Raw genomic sequence first — 17,455 nt, 5'->3', positions numbered from 1 at the left:
AAATGATCATATCTACTTGAAAATGTAATAGTAGTACAGAGAACTCCAATATATCATTCACCTCGATGCACCAATTGTTGACATTTGATACATTTACTCTCTGTATGTATTTACTTGAATTTTTTTTTCCTTTGGTTCGTTGCAGACAGCATGCTAGCACTTCCTCCCAAAATCTAAATATTTATCACTCCGAAGAAAGGACTTTCTCCTCCATAACCACAATGCAATTATCATACTTAGAAAATTTAATATTAATACTATACTATTGTATAATATACAGTTCATATAAAAATATCTTTGATCTGGAGAATGAGATTGATCAGATTATATTATGTACATGTACAAATATGACATAATGAATCATACTATTACGTATGATTATAATCCACCAATTAAAAAATGTATTTCTGGGTATAGTGGCAACACACCTGTAATCCCAGCAGCTCAGGAGGGTGAGGCAAAAGGATCACAACTTCAAAGCCAGTCTGGGCAATATAGTGAGATCTTGTCTCAAGATAAAAAATAAAAGGGTTAGGAATGTAATTCGGTGTCAAAGTGCCTCTGGGTTCATTTCCCAGTATGGGGGAGGGAGAAGTATCTCAGTAATATTCCTTATATATATATATATATATATTTTTTTTTTCTGCACCAGAAACTCATCCAGGATCACAGATTGCATTTAGATGTAGTGTTCCACCAGGTGGAATCCCAGGGACTCTGGAGGCTGAGGCAGGAGGATCACAATTTCAAGGACAGCCTCTGCAATTTAGGGAGACCATGTCTCAAAATAAAAAGTAAGCTGGGCGTGGTGGTGCACGCCTGTAATCCCAGTAGCTCTGAAGGCTAAGGCAGGAGGATCACCAGTTCAAACCAGTCTCAGCAATTTATCAAGGCTCTAAGCAACTCAGTGAGACCTCGTGTCTAAATAAAATATCAAAAAGGGCTATGGATGTGGCTCAGTAGTTGAGCATCTCTGGGTTTAATCCTAATACCAAAACACATAAACAAACAAACAAATAAAATAAAAAGGGCTGAGGGTGTATCTCAGTGGTTGCACACCCCTGGGTTCAATCCCCAGTAGCAAAGGAGGGGGAAAATCATGTCCCTTGGCCTCCTTTTATCTGGAATAATCTCTTCTCATTCTTTTCTGTATTTCAATACACTGGCCATTTTTGATGATTCCCAATCAGTTATTTTTCAGAATATCCCTTAATTTGGATTTGTCTGATGTTTCATTTTATATATATATATATATATATATATATATATATATATATATATCTAGGTTTAACCTTTTTTTGTCAAGAATATCACCAAGTGACACTGTTTTCCTCCCAGAGAATCCCCTCAGGGGCATGTGATGTCGCTGGATCTCATCCTTGGTGACATTAAACTCAATCACTTGGCTAAGGTAATGTCTGTGACACTTTTCTTTTCAAAATTATACAATTTATATGATATCCAACGCATAAACAACAGGAGAAGAAGAGATGGATTAAACTTTATTAAAATTAAAAACTTTTGTGGCTGGGGTGTACCTCAGCCATGGCAGAGAGCCTCCCCAGCATATATGAGGCCCTGGACTTGATTGAAGACACCACACCACAGACACACAGTAAAAACCTTTTGTGTATCAGAGGACAGCTGCCAAGGAGGCTGGGGCTGGGGCTTAGCAGTAGAGTGCTGGCCTAGCATATAGGAGGCACTGGGTTCGATCCTCAGCACCATATAAAAGTAAATAAATAAAATAAAGGTATTGTGTCCAACTACAACTAAATTTTTTTTTAAAAAAGGACAAATGTCAAGATAGTGAAAACAAAATCCATGGAATGGAAAAAAAATGTTTGCAAGCACATCTCTCCTGTGGGATTAATATCCAGTATATATAAAGAACTCACCAGGTGTAGTGGCATAGGTCTATAATCCCAGGTACTTGAGAGGCTGAGGTAGGAGAATTGCAAGTTTTAGGCCAGTCTGGGCTACACAGAAAGATCCTCTTTCAAATAAAAAGTAAAAAGGGCTGAGGATGTGGCTCAGTAGTTGAGTACCCCTGGGTTCAATCCCCAGTAACAAAATAAATAAATAAAAATTAAAAAAATAAAATGTAAAAAGACCTGGCATTGTGGCTCAGTGGTAGAGTGCTTGCCTAGCATGTATGAGGCATTGGGTTCAATTCTCAGCACCACATATAAATAAATAAATGCCCATCAATTTTATACATACATATATATATATATATATATATATATATATATATATTAGTTGTAGTTGGATACAATACCTTTATTTTATTTATTTATGTTTACGTGGTGCTGAGGATCGAATCCAGGTCCTCATATGTGCTAGGTGAGTGCTGTACCATTTTTTAGGGCCACAACCCCAGCCCTAAAAATATATATATTTTAAAAAAATAAAAAAGTAAAAAGACTTGGGAGTGTATCTTTGTGGTAGAGAGCCCCTCAGTTACAGCTCTAGTACTGCCCCCCCACACAAATAAAAGAAAGAAAAGAAAAAGTGAAAATCTGCTTGACTTAAAAATGGGCAACCATCGCTTCTCGGCCTTTTGGCTAAGATCAAGTGTAAAAACGGGCAACCAACATGAAAAGATCTTTCTCTAAAGAAGAAATACAAATGTTCAATCAGCCCATGAAAAGATGCCCAACATTATTAGGCATGAGGAAAATGCAAATCAAAACCACAAGATACCACTTCCCACCCATTAGGAGTATGCCTATTATAAAAATAAAACAAACCAAAAATGTGAAGAAACCAAGTGTTGGCAAAGATGTGGAGAAACTGGAATCCTGATGCATTTCTGGTAAGAATGTAAAATAGCACGGCAGCTGTGGAAAACAGTTTAGTGGTTCCTTATAAAGTTAAACATGGGGCTAGGGACATGGCTCAGTGTAGAGCACTTGCTTAGCATACATGAAGCCCAGGTTTGTCCCTAGCACTGCAAAAAAAGAGAAAAAAAAAGTTAAACAGAATAAAGAGAGTTACCATACAATTTAGTAATTCGATTTTTAGGTGTAACCATCAAAACTAGAGATTCTCACAGATAATTTTACACCTGTGTTCATATCACAATAGCCTAAACCCCAAATGCTCAACACATGAGTAGATAAACAAAACATGGTTTATACACACTGTGGAATATTATGCAGCCTTAAAATGGAATGAAGTTCTGATACATACTATATATATGATTCTTTTTTTTTTTTTTTAAAGAGAGAGTGAGAGAGGAGAGAGAGAAGAGAATTTTTAATATTTATTTTTAGTTCTCGGCGGACACAACATCTTTGTTGGTATGTGGTGCTGAGGATCGAACCCGGGCCGCACGCATGCCAGGCGAGCGCGCTACCGCTTGAGCCACATCCCCAGCCCTATATATATGATTCTTGAAGTAAGTGAACAACCCAGACACAAAAGGACAAATATTGCCTATTCTAGGTCCTATGTGAAGGACCTAGAATAAGCAAATTCAAAGACAGAAAGTAGAGAAAATGTTAGTTACCAGGGACTGCTGGCAGAGAAGGAGAATGGATGTTACTGTTTAATGAGTCTAGAGTTTCTGTTTGGGATAATGAAAAAGTTCTGTGAAAGGATACCAGCGCCGATCACACAATATTGTGAATATACTTAATATACTTAATGCCACTGAGTCATACAGTCAAAAGTGGTTACAATGGGGGCTGGGGCTGTAGCTCAGTGGTAAAGTGCTTGCCTTGCATATGTGAGGCACTGGGTTTGATCGTCAGCATCACATAAAAATAAATAAAGATATTGAGTGTCCAACTAAAAAAATACTTTTTTTAAAAAAGTGGTTACAGTGATAAAATTTGTTATTTATATTATCTCCTAGTAAAAAAAAAACATTATATGATTTTTTTTTTTAGAGAGAGGGGGACAGAGAGAGAGAGAGAGAGAGAGAGAGAATTTTAATATTTATTTATTTTTCCTTAGTTCTCGGCGGACACAACATCTTTGTTGGTATGTGGTGCTGAGGATCGAACCCGGGCCGCACGCACGCCAGGCGAGCGTGCTACCACTTGAGCCACATCCCCAGCCCACCATTATATGATTTACTTTTTATTTTTATTTAAATTTTTCGTTTTGGGTACTAGGGATTTAACCAGGGACAATTTACCACTGATCTACATCCCCAGTCCTTTTTATTTTTTATTTTGAAACAGGATCTCTCTAAGTTGATGAGGACCTCACCAAGTTGCTGACACTGCCTTTGAACTTGTGATCATCCTGCCTTAGCCTTTTGAGTCACTGGGATTATGAGCATTTGTCACCGCAACCGGGTATAATTTATTTTTTAAAAAATTCACCACTTAGTAGTAACTATTACCAATAGAATGCTTACTAAATTCCAGACTTTTTCTTTTCTTTCTTTCTTTTCTCCTCCTCCTTTTCCTTCTTGTACTGGGAATTGAACCCAGGGACACTGTGCCACTGAGCTACATCCCCTGTTCCATCATTATTATTATTATTATTATTATTATTTTGGTAATAATAATGGATTGAACTCAGGAACACTCGCACTGAGCCACATCACCGGACCTGTTTTTGTATTTTATTTAGAGACAGGGTCTCACTGAGTTGCTTAGCGCCTCACTTTTGCTGAGACTGGCTTTGAATAGGTGATTCTCCTGTCTCAGCCTCTTGAGCCACTGGAATTAACAGGTGTGCACCACTGCACCCAGCTTATTTTTTAAATTTTGAGACAAGGTCTCGCTAAGTTGCCCAGGCTGGTCAGGTATCAGCCATTCACCAAAAAACCCTGACAAATTGCAGGTTTTTTCCTAAGCTTTTTATAAATGAAAATTTCCAAACAACTCTGTAAGGTAGGTACTAATACTATCAACACCATTTTAAAGATGAGGAAACTGTGGAACAGAGAAGTTGAGGAACTTGCCAGTAAGTTGTGGAGCTGAGGGGCTGGCGTTGTAGCTCAGCGGCAGAGCGCTTGCCTCACACACATGAGGTGCTGGGTTCGATCCTCAGCACCACATAAAAATAAATAAAATAAAATAAAGATATTGTGTCCATTTACAACGAAAAAAAAAAAGTTGTGGAGCTGATATTCAAGCCCAGGCTTTCTGACTCCAGAGTCTATGCCTGTCCTGGTATTCTACACTGTAAGCGTGTAGAGAGGTCTGGAATACAAGGCAATTCCAGAGAGGCAAGTAGGATGGGCCTGAGATGTTCAAGGGGACAGCATCTAATTTAAAAAAGAATATCGTGTTCTAGTTGTAGTAGTTGGACACAATGCCTTTATTTTATTTTTATGTGGTGCTGAGGATCGAACCCAGCGCCTTGCACGTGCTAGGCAAGCGCTCCACAGCTGAACCAGGACCCCAGCCCTGGGATAGCATCTTTTAAAAATACTGCAGTATTCAAATTTAAATAAATTTTTTGACAGGCCAAAAAATTCATGTCTTATTGTTTAATTAAAAATACAAAAGGGAGCTGTCTCTCCCTCCAGAGATAGTCTGCATTCAGAATGCTTTCCCAAAGGCCTCTCTCTTGAGATTGCCCCCATTCTCCCTTAAATAGGTCTCTACTTAAGGGCACTTAACCATTGAGTCACATCCCCAGCCCTTTCTATTTTTAATTTTGAGACAGGGTCTCAGTAGATTGCTTACAACCTCAATTGCTGAGGCTGGCTTGGAACCTGCCCTCCTCCTGCCTCAGCCTCCCGAGCCGCAGGGATTACAGGGGTGGGCTGCTGCGCCCGGCACACTTCAATTTTTAAGTTTATAAAAATAGAGAGGTTCATTATATTCGGTCAAATACTCAGCGCGTGCCCACCAAGTGTCAAGCGCGAGGCCTGGCAGCTGTTGCAGCTGTGGATCGGAGCATCCCCACCTCCGGTTTCTTCCTCGTGATTGGCTGCTCTTCGGGCCAATGGCGAAACAGTTCTCGGCTTGCAGACACCTCAGGCAGCTTCAGCGAGAAGCCGCTTCCCCAGTTTGGCTTGTAGGCGGCGCTGTGGGTTCACCATACTGAGTCACGCACAGACCTTGTCCCCACCCTCTGCGATTCTTTCAGACTCTCAGGAATGGATACAGAATGTCTCCCAGCACCTTCACCCTCTCTGCACAATTCCTCAGTGGCTTTTTCTGCCTGTGCATCTTTCCCAGGCGGTTTCAGAGCCCCACGCCCCGCTTGGGGCCTCCTAGCTGGTGTGACCTCCAGCCATTCGGGCCCCCAGGGCAAAGCTTGGGAAATCTTGATACCGGCCCAAGCCAGCAGCCGGCACTTCTCCCGGTCGGCTAATTGTTTACTCGATTGTTTATTTATCCTGGAGTGGAGGCTAGCGGGGGTGGCTGCCCCCAGGGAAGCCTGCTTCCTGTCGTTGGCTTGCTCAGCTGCTATTCGCCTTCTTGCTCACTGGAAAGAATCGCAGAGCTGGGAAGGCCCTCCTAGGTGGTTCCGTTCATCCAACAAAACGCTGCCTAAGCCTCTGCCTGCCTTGTTTTTGGATCTGCTTAGAGACAACTACCATGACTGAGACAGCCTGGGCTTGCCTTCACAAAATGGAAAAGACCTATTACAAGACAAGGATGACCCAGGGTGGACAGGGTTTGGGTAGGCGACTTACATGGTCTGTGGGATCCTGGAGGAGACATTGGGTAAGGGAGGGTCTCCTGGAAGAGGAGGGAACATCTGCGCTAGCAACTGAAAGAAGGATAGGAGTTAGTCAGTGGACAGGCTTTTTGGCTACCATGCCCACAGTGCCTACCATTCCTTTTGTTGGCGTGGGACTCATCACCATTTGCCAGACTTAAAAAAACAACCAGAGTCCCTAGCTCCATAGGGTTAACACATACTGGTGACACCAACACAGAACTTTGTTCCCTTATGAAGTGCTATATAGAATAGGTGTGTAGTCGGGTTTAATGATCAATTATGCCACTTTCTGACTGTGTAACTTCTCTATGAATTATAATTTATCCATAATTGAGTTATGAGAATGAAGTGAATATGTCTGAAGTGCTTTGGAATATTGATTAGTACAAAGTGTTCACTTATTTATTTATTTTATATTTTAGTTGTGGGTGGACACGATACTTTTATTTTTATATGGTGCTGAGGATTGAACCCAGCGCCTCACGCATGCTAGGCAAGCACTCTACCGCTGAGCCACAACTCCAACTCCAAAGTGTTCACTTTTATTAAAGGCTGAGGGATCAGGCCAAATCTGAGGCCACTCTCAGGAAGTGATTTTAAGGATAAGACTTGAAAATTAGGGTGGTGTTCACAGGCTCCAAAAGGGGAGAAACTAGGTCCAGAGAGAGGCACTGTCAGTTCACAAATTCAAATGACAGGGAGGACCTGGAACACTTCACAAGTGTTATAAAGACATTAATTTGAGGTGGGAGTATCTAGTACTGCCATCCACCAGCTTTCCAGTTTTTTTTTTTTTTTTTTTTTCCCCAGCAACAGGGTGGTACTGGGGATTGAACCTAGAACCCTCTACCACAACTATACTTGCAAACTTTTTTATTTCTAAATTGCTGAGGCTAAATTCTAATTTCTAAATTGCCTCAGCCTCCCAAATCACTGGGATTACAAATGAAAGTGATCTTAACATCACAAAGGAGGTTTTGCAATGATAGCTCACACACTTGATCTGGCAGCCATAGTGCTTAAAAAAGTTTTGGGGCTAAATTAATTTTATTTTTGTGGTACTGGGGATTGAACTCAGGCATGGCACATGTTGAGGAAGCCCTCTATTGCTGAGCTACATTTTCAGCCTTTTTAAATTTTGAAATAGAATCTCTCTAAGTTGCTCAGGGTGTCCTGGAACAACATCTCTTTTTTGGAACTGAGGGTTGAACCCAGAGGCAGTGTACCACTGAGCCACATATCCAGCCCCCCCCCCCCCCCCCTTTTTTTAAGAGAGATGAGAGAGAGGAGAGAGGAGAGAGGAGAGAGGAGAGAGAGAACTTTTGATATTTATTTTTCAGTTTTTGGCGGACACAACATTTTTGTTTGTATGTGGTGCTGAGGATCGAACCCGGGCCGCACGCATGCCAGGCGAGCGCTATACCGTTTGAGCCACATCCCCAGCCCCAATCCCCCCCCCTTTTTTTGATACCAGAGATTGAACCCAGGGCCACTTAACTGCTAAATCACATCCCCTTTTATTTTGAGACAAGATCTTGCTAAGTTGCTGAGGCTGGCTCTGAACTTGCAATCCTCCTGTCTCAACTTCTTGAGTGGCAGGATTACAGGTGTGCACCACTGAGCCCAGCCCATCAAATTTTTGATCCTCCTGTTTTAGTTGGGATTACAGGTATGAAACACCATACCCAGCTAAAAATGCTATATTTTAAGAATGGTAAATAAGAAAATGATAGATGGAAAAGATTTTTAGCCAGAAATGGTATGTTTTAAAACTTGAGCCCACATAATTTTATTTTTTAATGCTTAGAGAACACACTTTGTGCAAGGGATGATTTTTTTTAGCGCTTTACAAATGTGTAGCAATACTAACTTTACCCGTAGTTTTGCTTTCCCAAGTTTCAGTTATCCGTGGTCAGCCGGAGGAAGATATTAGTATTGGCATTGACATTATTTTTATTACAGACCAGCATATTTATAATTGTTGTTAATCTGTTATTGTGCCTCACTCAAATTAAACTTTATCATAGGCATGTATATGTAGTAAAAAATAATATATATTATGTGTGAACACAGACACACGACTTGAGTGGTTTTGAGTTTTGGACCATAGAGATTATTAGTTTATTTCGGAGGGAGGTACGATTATTTTCCTGCTTTCCCATTTTATAGATAGATGAAGAGACTGAGGAAAGAAATGCAAAATGTAATAGGAAACACAGCCTTTCCTCACGCATTCCTCAAACAGACTTTGTGCCCAGAGAGCTCATCTTCCATAATGCGTACTTCCGGAGGAGTCCCAGAGGAACCCCCTCCTCGGTTCTGAGGAATCCAGGTTTACAGCGGTGCCCACTCCAATCACAACTCCCCCTCCCAAACCGACATTTGATTTCCAGTCATTTGCACAGTGATAACTTGAAAGCCAGGACTGCATGCAGGACTGGGTCGTCTTTCCTCTGCCCGGGATCCAGTAACCCCTGAATCACTCAACAACTTGCACCAACGCGCGCCTTGCCTTCAGATTTTCCTCACTGCCTAGGGTAAGAGCACGCGCTTTCTAGCTCCTCCCCTTCTCCCGGAACGACGAATTATGAGGCCCCGATTGGGTTGAGGCGGGCCACGCCTCCCCGTGCTCTCCAATCAACTCCCCCGATGGGTACGCTCCCTCCTTCCTAGCCCTGCCCCACCGCCCCCCGTTACGATTTCTTTCTCTCCTCCTCCGTTATCTCGGGGGTTGCGGCTCTCGCGGCAAACCCACCTCTCCTTGCATTTCATTGGCTGGCCAGGTCCCGCGCGAGCAGGATCGTGCCCTTGGTCCCCGCCTCCAAAGCCGGGCCGTGAGTCTTCGCTGCAGCTTTCTCCAAGAAGCTGCGCGAGGCAGGGGATCTGCGTTTCTGGCGCGCGCAAGGAGGCGCGCGCCTCCCGACAGCCACTCCCTCTGCCTAGCGCCAGTAGCAGAGCCGGCTGGAAGCCCATGCTGCGCACGCGCACTAGACCACCCAGCTCCCTCTGCCCGTTCGCGGGTGTTCTGGCGTTCAGTCTCGCGCCGCAGAAGCGGCATTTTCTTGGGGCGCACGCGCGTTGCGCTCTTTGCACCCATTCCCAGTACCCGGCTGCAACGGTAGCAGAGAGCTCCTCAGGCGAGCGAGTGCTTCGCCGCTTCCCGCTGCCCGGTGCTGGTCATTCCCTCGTGGCGCGCCCCCTTGGGCCGTTATCCCCCTGCAACGGTCCCCGCGCCACGCACGCGCAATAGCGAGGTGTGTGTGCGCGCGGGAGCGGCGGCCGCAGGAAGGAGGTGCCGGCGCCATTGCGCGCAAGGGAGGGAGGGAGCGAGCAAGGCTGGTCCGCCCTCCCTCTGGTTCCCGCCCCTCCCCCCTTCCCCTCCCCGCCCCCCGCCCCGAGGGAGAGCCGCGGAGCGGCGGGAGGAGGAGGTGGAGGAGGCGGAGGAGGCAGTTCGCGAGGGAGGGTCCGCTTGGCCCCCCGCCGCCGGAGCCGGAGTCGTCGCTGCCGCCGCCGCCTCAGCCGCTGCAGGACGAAGAGCAGAGGAACATGGCGCCGGGGCCGCCGTCGCCGCGGCTGGGATCGCGAAGGCCGGGGCCGCGCTGAGGGCGCCCAGCTGGTGAGTGCGCGAGCTCGTGGGCTCCGGGCGGCGAAGCCGGGCGCCGCCCCGCTGCGGGGTCTGGGGGAGGCGGGGACGGCGGGGCCCCGAGCCCGGGAACAATGGAGGAGCCGGAGGGGGAGGGGAAGGAACGGCCCCCCAGCGCCCCTGGCCCTGCGGTCCCCGCCGCTTCGCGCTTGGGCCCGGCCCGCGAGGCCCGCCTGTCCTTCGGACTTGCCCCTGCCCGCCCCAGCCTTGCTGTCCTTGCGGGTGCCCCCGCCCGCGATCCGTTGGGATCTTGGTGTCTGTCTCGTGTTTTCCCCGCCCCACCTTGCCGGCAGCCACCCTACTCCCGCTTCTGCGCCCCTCGTTTTCCTTCTTCCGTGCCTGGTAATGCCCTTAGCCCCTCCTGGACTCTGCAGTGCTTACGGGACCCACCTCCTCCTCAGTGACCCTTCTGCATCCCTTGATTCTGGCTCCCACTCGGAGATCCATGACTCTCCTGCATTCTCTTTTATTCTGCTATCACTACTCTCCGGTTCTGTCCCTGGCCCCTTCTTTGACCTATCCACTATTATTCCTGTCGTAGAATGTCTTGCACTCCTAGGAGCTGTCCCTTTAGGACCTGCGATCTGCCGCCTTGGTGTCCTGTTGATTTAGACACTGCTGCCTCCGGTTCTGTCCCTTGAACTTAATTCCATCTTTTCAGGCCCAACTATCCCCTACCCGCATTTCTGTTCTGGCCCACACAGAACCTGCTGCACCCCGAGAAACCCCTTGACTGTCTCTCTTGACCCTTCTCTGACTTGGATGCACTATATTTGCTGCCTCCTTTTACCAGTTCTTGCTTCTGTTTGCTATTCAGACCCTTTCCTCTCTTCCAGATCTTTTCACCTCCCACCTCTGCCCCTTGCCTGAGCTCAGAATTTGCAGTCCTTCCCTGGCTGCTTGCTTTCTGCCTTTGCCTTCCCCCGAAGCAGCCTCATCCTCATTCTCTGACCCTGCAGATTTCTCATTTCTGCCATTTACTTACCTGACCTCTTTTCCTGGCTCAGTGGCTGTCATCCTTGGCTCCTCCCCACCTTCATTTTGGCACTCCCGTGAGCTGCTCCATTCATTTGCTCTCCCTTCTTTGGCCTGACCCCCCTTCGGTTCCTTTATGCCTAACACCTGCTTCCTGCCTCCTCTTTGCCTCCCCCAGGCCTCTCCTCCCCATTGTGGCCTTTCTTAGACTTGCCTTTACCTCTCAACTCTGACCCATCTCCCAGCCCCTTCCCATTCTGCATGTTCAAGACCTGCCTGCAGAACCTTTCCACCTGCTCTCTCCTCTGGTTTGTTCAGCTCTGTCCCATCCTCTTATTTAGTACCCACCCACCTCATCTGGCCCTTTTTGGAGCTGTCCACTAGCCTGTATATTTTTTGACTCATTTTTAACTTTCCAACACTGTCCCTTTTGAAGTGGTCCCCTTTAACATGGTCTTGTTTTAAGGGCATTCCACCTGGGTCTCTCTCAATTCTAAGTTTTTCCCCTGACATTCTCTCCCTTTAATTTTGATTCAGCTGTCACTGTCCACTCTTTGTGTATTTGTCCTTCCTCCCCTGCACTTACCTTCTTTTTGAGTCCTCTTTCCCCCAATTCTGACATTAAGGTGTTTTCTTAATTTTTCCTTCTTATTCCTCCCATCCCTTCTCAGAGCTGCCCCAGTTCTTTGATAGATGCTCACTCCCTTTTGATGATTCTCCCAGGCCCCTTCCTTTTTGGCTTCCTTTTCCCTTTTCAACATTTTCCCCCTTTTCCCTCATAGTCTGTCAGGCTCCTCTTGCATTTAGTTCCTATCAGACCTGCTTTTCCTGGGTCCCCACTGTGGCCCACCCATTCCCCATTGAGGGCTTTCCCTTTTCAGGCATGTCTGCCTCTCCTGATTTTCATTCTTCACTCACTGGTGAAACGGGGAGTTCTCTAGGCACTGGGAACTTCAGTGGCTTCAGACTCTCTATCCGAGCCCTGAGCCTGAGGATTTTATCCCCCCCCCCCCCCAATCCTGTGAAATCTGGTAAATAGGTGAGGGTTGGTTAGTTACTGCTCTTGGGAGCCTAAGAGTGTCTCCCCCATTTCTCCCACTTCTATTTAGCTTACTGGGGGGAGTAGATCTCATTCCATTACCCCATTTTCTTTCCTGTGCTCTGTCCCGCCCCCCACCTTCAGATCTCTGGGCTTTGCAGCTTTGTGTCCTTAGGAAAAGGGGACTGCAGCTGCTCACAGGTCTTTATTCTCTTTCTCACTTACCCTCTCTCCTTCTCTGAGCTGTTGCAGAGAGATGGTTGTACCCTCTTCCGCCTTCTACCTCCAAGTCAGTGCCCCATGGGAGAGCTTAGGAGTGTGTTTTTTGTTTTTTGTTTTTTTCCAGCTGACAATTCATATTCTTGTTTTACCCCAGCCAGGGAAATGCCAGTTCTCAAGTGCTCCTGGATCCCAGGGGGCGATATGGTCATTCTTGGTGTTTACTGCTCAGGGCCTACAGAAGCTGCAGTGTGTCTTGCCTTTTTTAATGGCCTTTGGTTTGCCCTGTGACCTTGGGGGAAGGGCTGGGCAGGGTGGGTTTATTTCTTTTTCACCTCTGCCCAGGGTAGATTCCAGCTTCCTTGTCTTCAAAATAGTGAGGGCCTGGGTTTGGAAAGCACTTTGCGGTTGTTTGTTGAAAGAGAGAGTGCCAAGTGTCACTCAGATTTCTGCCCTCTGGTATTGCAGGCACTCCCAGCCACAGGAGCTGAGTGCCTCTGGGTAGATCCACAGTGAGTTCAGGAGCTGGTTGGCGTTCAAGGGTTGTGTGGGTGAGCCCTCACATTCCCCAGGCCTTCTGGGGACCTCACTGGGTAGAGTTAGAGAGGGGGGTTAGGAACTAGCCAACATGAGTCAGCTTTGGTCTTATTATCTGGGAATTGTGCCTTCTCTACCTTTCCTGGGCTGTTTTTTTCTGTAATCTTGCAGTGGGTGTGGGCCTTAGGAAAACCATTTGGAGGTAGAGATGGCTTTTACAAAAAAGCCATCCGAACATTTCCCTCCTTTAACTTGGGAGAGAGGACCTTTGGCTTGGCCTAGGTTTATTTATTTTATATCTTAAGTAAATCAAGAGCCTGATTTTTTTTTCCTGTGGCCTAAGGGCAATTGCATATTAAAGCAGCTATCCAGCTGTGAAGGAACATTTACTGGAAGGGCTTTCTTAACTGAGCTATGTTCAGACTATGTTTATTTCAGCACTTATTTAGAAATTGTTCTGTGTGAACACATTTGAAATAAAGAACATTCACTGTCATCTACACAATTGGAGTGCTTACCTATTAAATGTTGGCATTTGTATATGAGATAATAAATCTGTAGCACTCTTTCAACTAACTTTTTAGGACTTAAATTTTCTGACAAGCAGAGTCTCGTAATTTTAATGATCTAACTATGGCATGTATTTTCATCGTTATTGACTTAAAGAATTTTGGTTCATTTCCAGTGTTGAATCTTTGGCCTTGTGTGTCATGATTAATTTGCTGAATTTAGTTTGTGTTCCTCACATTAGTATAGTAGTTGTTTTTATTCTTAATATGGAGGTGACAGCTAATTAAGAATAAAAACAACTGTGTATGCAGTATACTTAAATTTGTGTTCCAGAGTTTTAATATCACTGGCAGCATAAAAAGTTTCTGCATGCTCAAAGCTTATGTTTACATAATTGTAAGTGAGGAGACAGAACAAAGAGCTGATTTTTCTTCCTAAGCTGGTAACTGATGTTCCAGTGACATATTTCTCTGATGGTAGCAGAGGCTCCAATCCCATCATTGACATCTGCTTTCATGATGGAATTGAGTGCTACCGAAAATGTGGGGCAATAGCCTTGGCCTTCTGGAATGGACACTGTGCATATGGGGTGAAGTATGAGAGGAGGTAGAAGTAGACAACTATTTTCAGCCTATTTAATGTGACTTCAGGGTCTTTTGCCCTGTCCAGACTTTTAAAAATTTGCCAACCTGCCTTCATTTCTTTCTTTCTTTCTTTCTTTCTTTCTTTCTTTTTCTTTTTTTTAAACTAACCTTCATTATTTAAATTATCCTCTTATTTAAAAACTATCCCCATTTTCTAGTACCCATTTCCTTTTTTTCTTGGCATGGTGCAGGCTATAGGATAATTAGATCAGAAAATGGTCATTCCTCTCTAGGCCTGATGTTGACTTCTGACAAAAGTCAATCTGAGAGAGGTGAAGGTTGCATAGATAACTTATCAGATGCACTAGAGCCTTCTCTAGAAGTGTGTCAGTCGGTGATGAGGAAGCATGTCAGTCATGTTAGTACAGCTGCAGGTGGAGAAGGTGGGGGTGGCTGAGTGGCTCTGTGCCTTGTCTGCTCTGATCAGCTTTCCTCCCTTTGGCTGCAGTCTTTTTTCTAAGGCCTTTTGCAGGGCTTTCCTGTGATCTGCTATGACTGCTATCATTCACCACATAGTAGTCTAAATAGTGTCTTAATTTACCAAGTGTGACTTGATTAATCGTGTTTAATCATCATCATGTTTAAAATTTCTTGTTTTTACAATATGTAAGATAGGTAAAATTGAGATTCTTTGCATGAAGAGGAAAGGTAACTAGCAGAAATGGCTCCTCTAACCCCTTGGGGTTTGGTAGTCTCTCGGTTTAGAAATCAGTGCCTAGTCTTAACCTCCTTATTTACAGGTGGGAAAATGGAAGACTTGCTTGGAGCATTGTGGCAGGTTTCTGCCACAAAAGAAGAGTATTGGACATAAGGCCAGGGGCCTGCCTTCTGGTCTAAGCCTTGTCCTGCTTGGTTAGGACCTTGGACAAATCCTTTCCTCTCTGGACTTCCCACTCCTAGTCTGAAGTGTGGTGGTGGGCTGTCCAGTCTAGATGCATCACAAGAACAGTTAGAACTAGGGAATAGGACTGGGCTCCCAGTGCTGCTTTTGGGACCCCTTCTTACCTCTACTCAGGTTAGTAAACTGGAATTGGGATGGGGCTCTTTGATAGGGGATTAATTGGATTACCTTAGCCATATACTTTTTCTAACATAACATAAACACTACCCCTTAGCTGTTCACATGGAAATTAGTTTGTAATTTTGAAGGAGTGGGTGGGGAGGCATCCAGATTATTTTAGCTGTGTAACTAACACCACATACCTCTTTTAAATGATGATATGGAATTTTTTGAGCTGAGTCATTGTTGACCTAGGCTCTCAAATAGCAGTGGTCTGAATAGTACTTGAATTGCTGGTATTAAGAAATGCAAACAAATCATTCATGTTCATCTTCCCGAAAGTTTTTTCTGTTTAACTTTTGATAGAATGCTTTATCAGGCTTCATTTTAAAGAATTCTTGAAAATAACTTTTGGCATCTGTCAATCTGATTTTCATTTATTTGCTTCTCTGATATTGAGAAGCATCATTAACTTGATATATTAGCAGAGAACCAGGAACTTAAAGACATGGAGCATTATCACAGGAAGGCAATATTTATTTTTGCTGAAAATAGACTTAACTATTTCCTTCATCTTCCCTTATTGAAAGGAATATTGCCATTTTATGACATTCGTAGTACTTGTGACTGTTGCATTATGTCTGCAGGTATTTCATACCCTGTTGCTCTCTTAGTATCTCTGCATTCTTACTTGGAAGATGTCATCTTCCTAGTCACTGTAGTCATTTGGTAGTTGAATTTGAACAATTAAGAGGTAGCTTACTGGCTGGGGCTGGGGCTCAGTGGCAGAGTGGGTTGCCTAGCAAGTGTGAGGCACTGGGTTTGATCCTTAGCACCACATAAAAGTAAACAAATAAAGGCATGCTCTCCATCTACAACTACCCCCCCCCCAAAAAAAAAAAGTAGCTTACCAAGGTGTAAATAACATTTAAACTCCTTCTTATCCCTGCTCTGCCATTTACTAGCTGTATAACTTGGGCCAAATAATTTTTCACTTCTCTAGACTGTATTTTCTTTAATTGAAAAATGAAGGGATTAGATTAGTTGGTTCTCTTTCTGCCTGATTTAAAAGCTGATAATATTTGATTGTCTTATCTCTTTAGAGAATAGACTCTTTAAGGCCTGGGATTCATATGCATAATACCATTTACTTGATAGGCCCCCTCTACAGACATGTTGATCAAATCTGAACAGATGCCAAAACCTTTATTTTTTTCTTTTTGAGATTGTGCACCAATTATAAAGACCATCCTCTGGCTATAAACTTTTAGAGAGCATGCTTAGTATTTAATCCACATGCTTTCTGCATCATTAGTGTCATGACCTTGGTGAAAAGGTTAATAAGTTACCACTTATTAAGACTTATGAAACCAGGTATTTCTGATTTCAAAATTTATACTTATTAGGCTTCCTTGCTACTCTGGGATATAAAAATACACTATAGTTCACCCCTATGTTATTTAATTGTTTACAACTGAATTTACAGTCAGTTGTAAACAATTATATAACATAGGGTGAAGGAAAGTAATTGTTAAACTATTGGGTTAATGTCTGGCTTCTTAGGAAGCAGTATTAAATAGTATTAAAAGATTTTCATATTCAGAGATAGCTCACACAATATCCAAACCTGTTCCATATCACAGGGATTTTTTGTTTTGGCTTGTCTTTTGGTGGTACCAGGGATTGAACCTACTGGGGCTCTACCATTGAGCTGTGTGCCCAGCCGTTTTTTATTTCAGGGTCTCAGTAAGTTGTAGGGATTGTGGAATTTGTGATCCTCCTGCCTCAGCCTCCTAAGTTGCTGGATTACAGGTGTGCGCCACCACACTTATCCATATCATATCTAGCCAGCATATTGGAAAAGTTGAATGTTTTATTTATGACCTGGATTCAAATCAAACTATAACAAAACTGTAAGTATACATAAAGAAGGTGGAAGTGTTTGGTCAGGAACTCCTTAAAAATTATATCTTTGACAGGAAAATATTTGGGTAGCTCCTAATTGAGATCTTTTTCTTCCTTTTTTGGTGCTAGGGATCGAACCCAGGACCTTGTATTTGATAAGCATGCTCACTGATCTATACCCCTAGCCAATATTTTCTTTCTTTCAGAATATTCTTCAGGTAACTAGAAATGTACAGAATATGTACAACTGTAATTTGTCAATTTGCAATTAAAAGTTTGGAACTGGGGATATATCTCTGTGGTAGAGCATTTGCCTAATATGCACAAGGCTCTGAGTTCAA

At 44.1% G+C, this 17,455-nt stretch overlaps 1 protein-coding gene across 2 annotated transcripts in view; it reads left to right on the top strand.

The window, feature by feature from the left end:
* Positions 1 to 9,423: 9,423 nt before the first annotated feature.
* Positions 9,424 to 17,455, top strand: part of ARHGAP35 (Rho GTPase activating protein 35) — a 124,478-nt gene continuing 116,446 nt past the window's right edge. For both annotated transcript variants that reach the window (XM_081275417.1, XM_081275418.1), the window contains exon 1: positions 9,424 to 10,258. The gene's annotated coding sequence lies outside the window, so the exon portion shown is untranslated. The remainder of the gene's footprint in view (positions 10,259 to 17,455) is intronic.

The sequence above is a fragment of the Spermophilus citellus genome, assembly GCF_964194105.1.
Source record: "Spermophilus citellus genome assembly, chromosome: 18".
Taxonomy (NCBI): domain Eukaryota; kingdom Metazoa; phylum Chordata; class Mammalia; order Rodentia; family Sciuridae; genus Spermophilus; species Spermophilus citellus.
The sequence above is the reverse complement of the archived record's forward strand: the minus strand, read 5'-3'. Positions and strand labels throughout refer to the sequence as shown.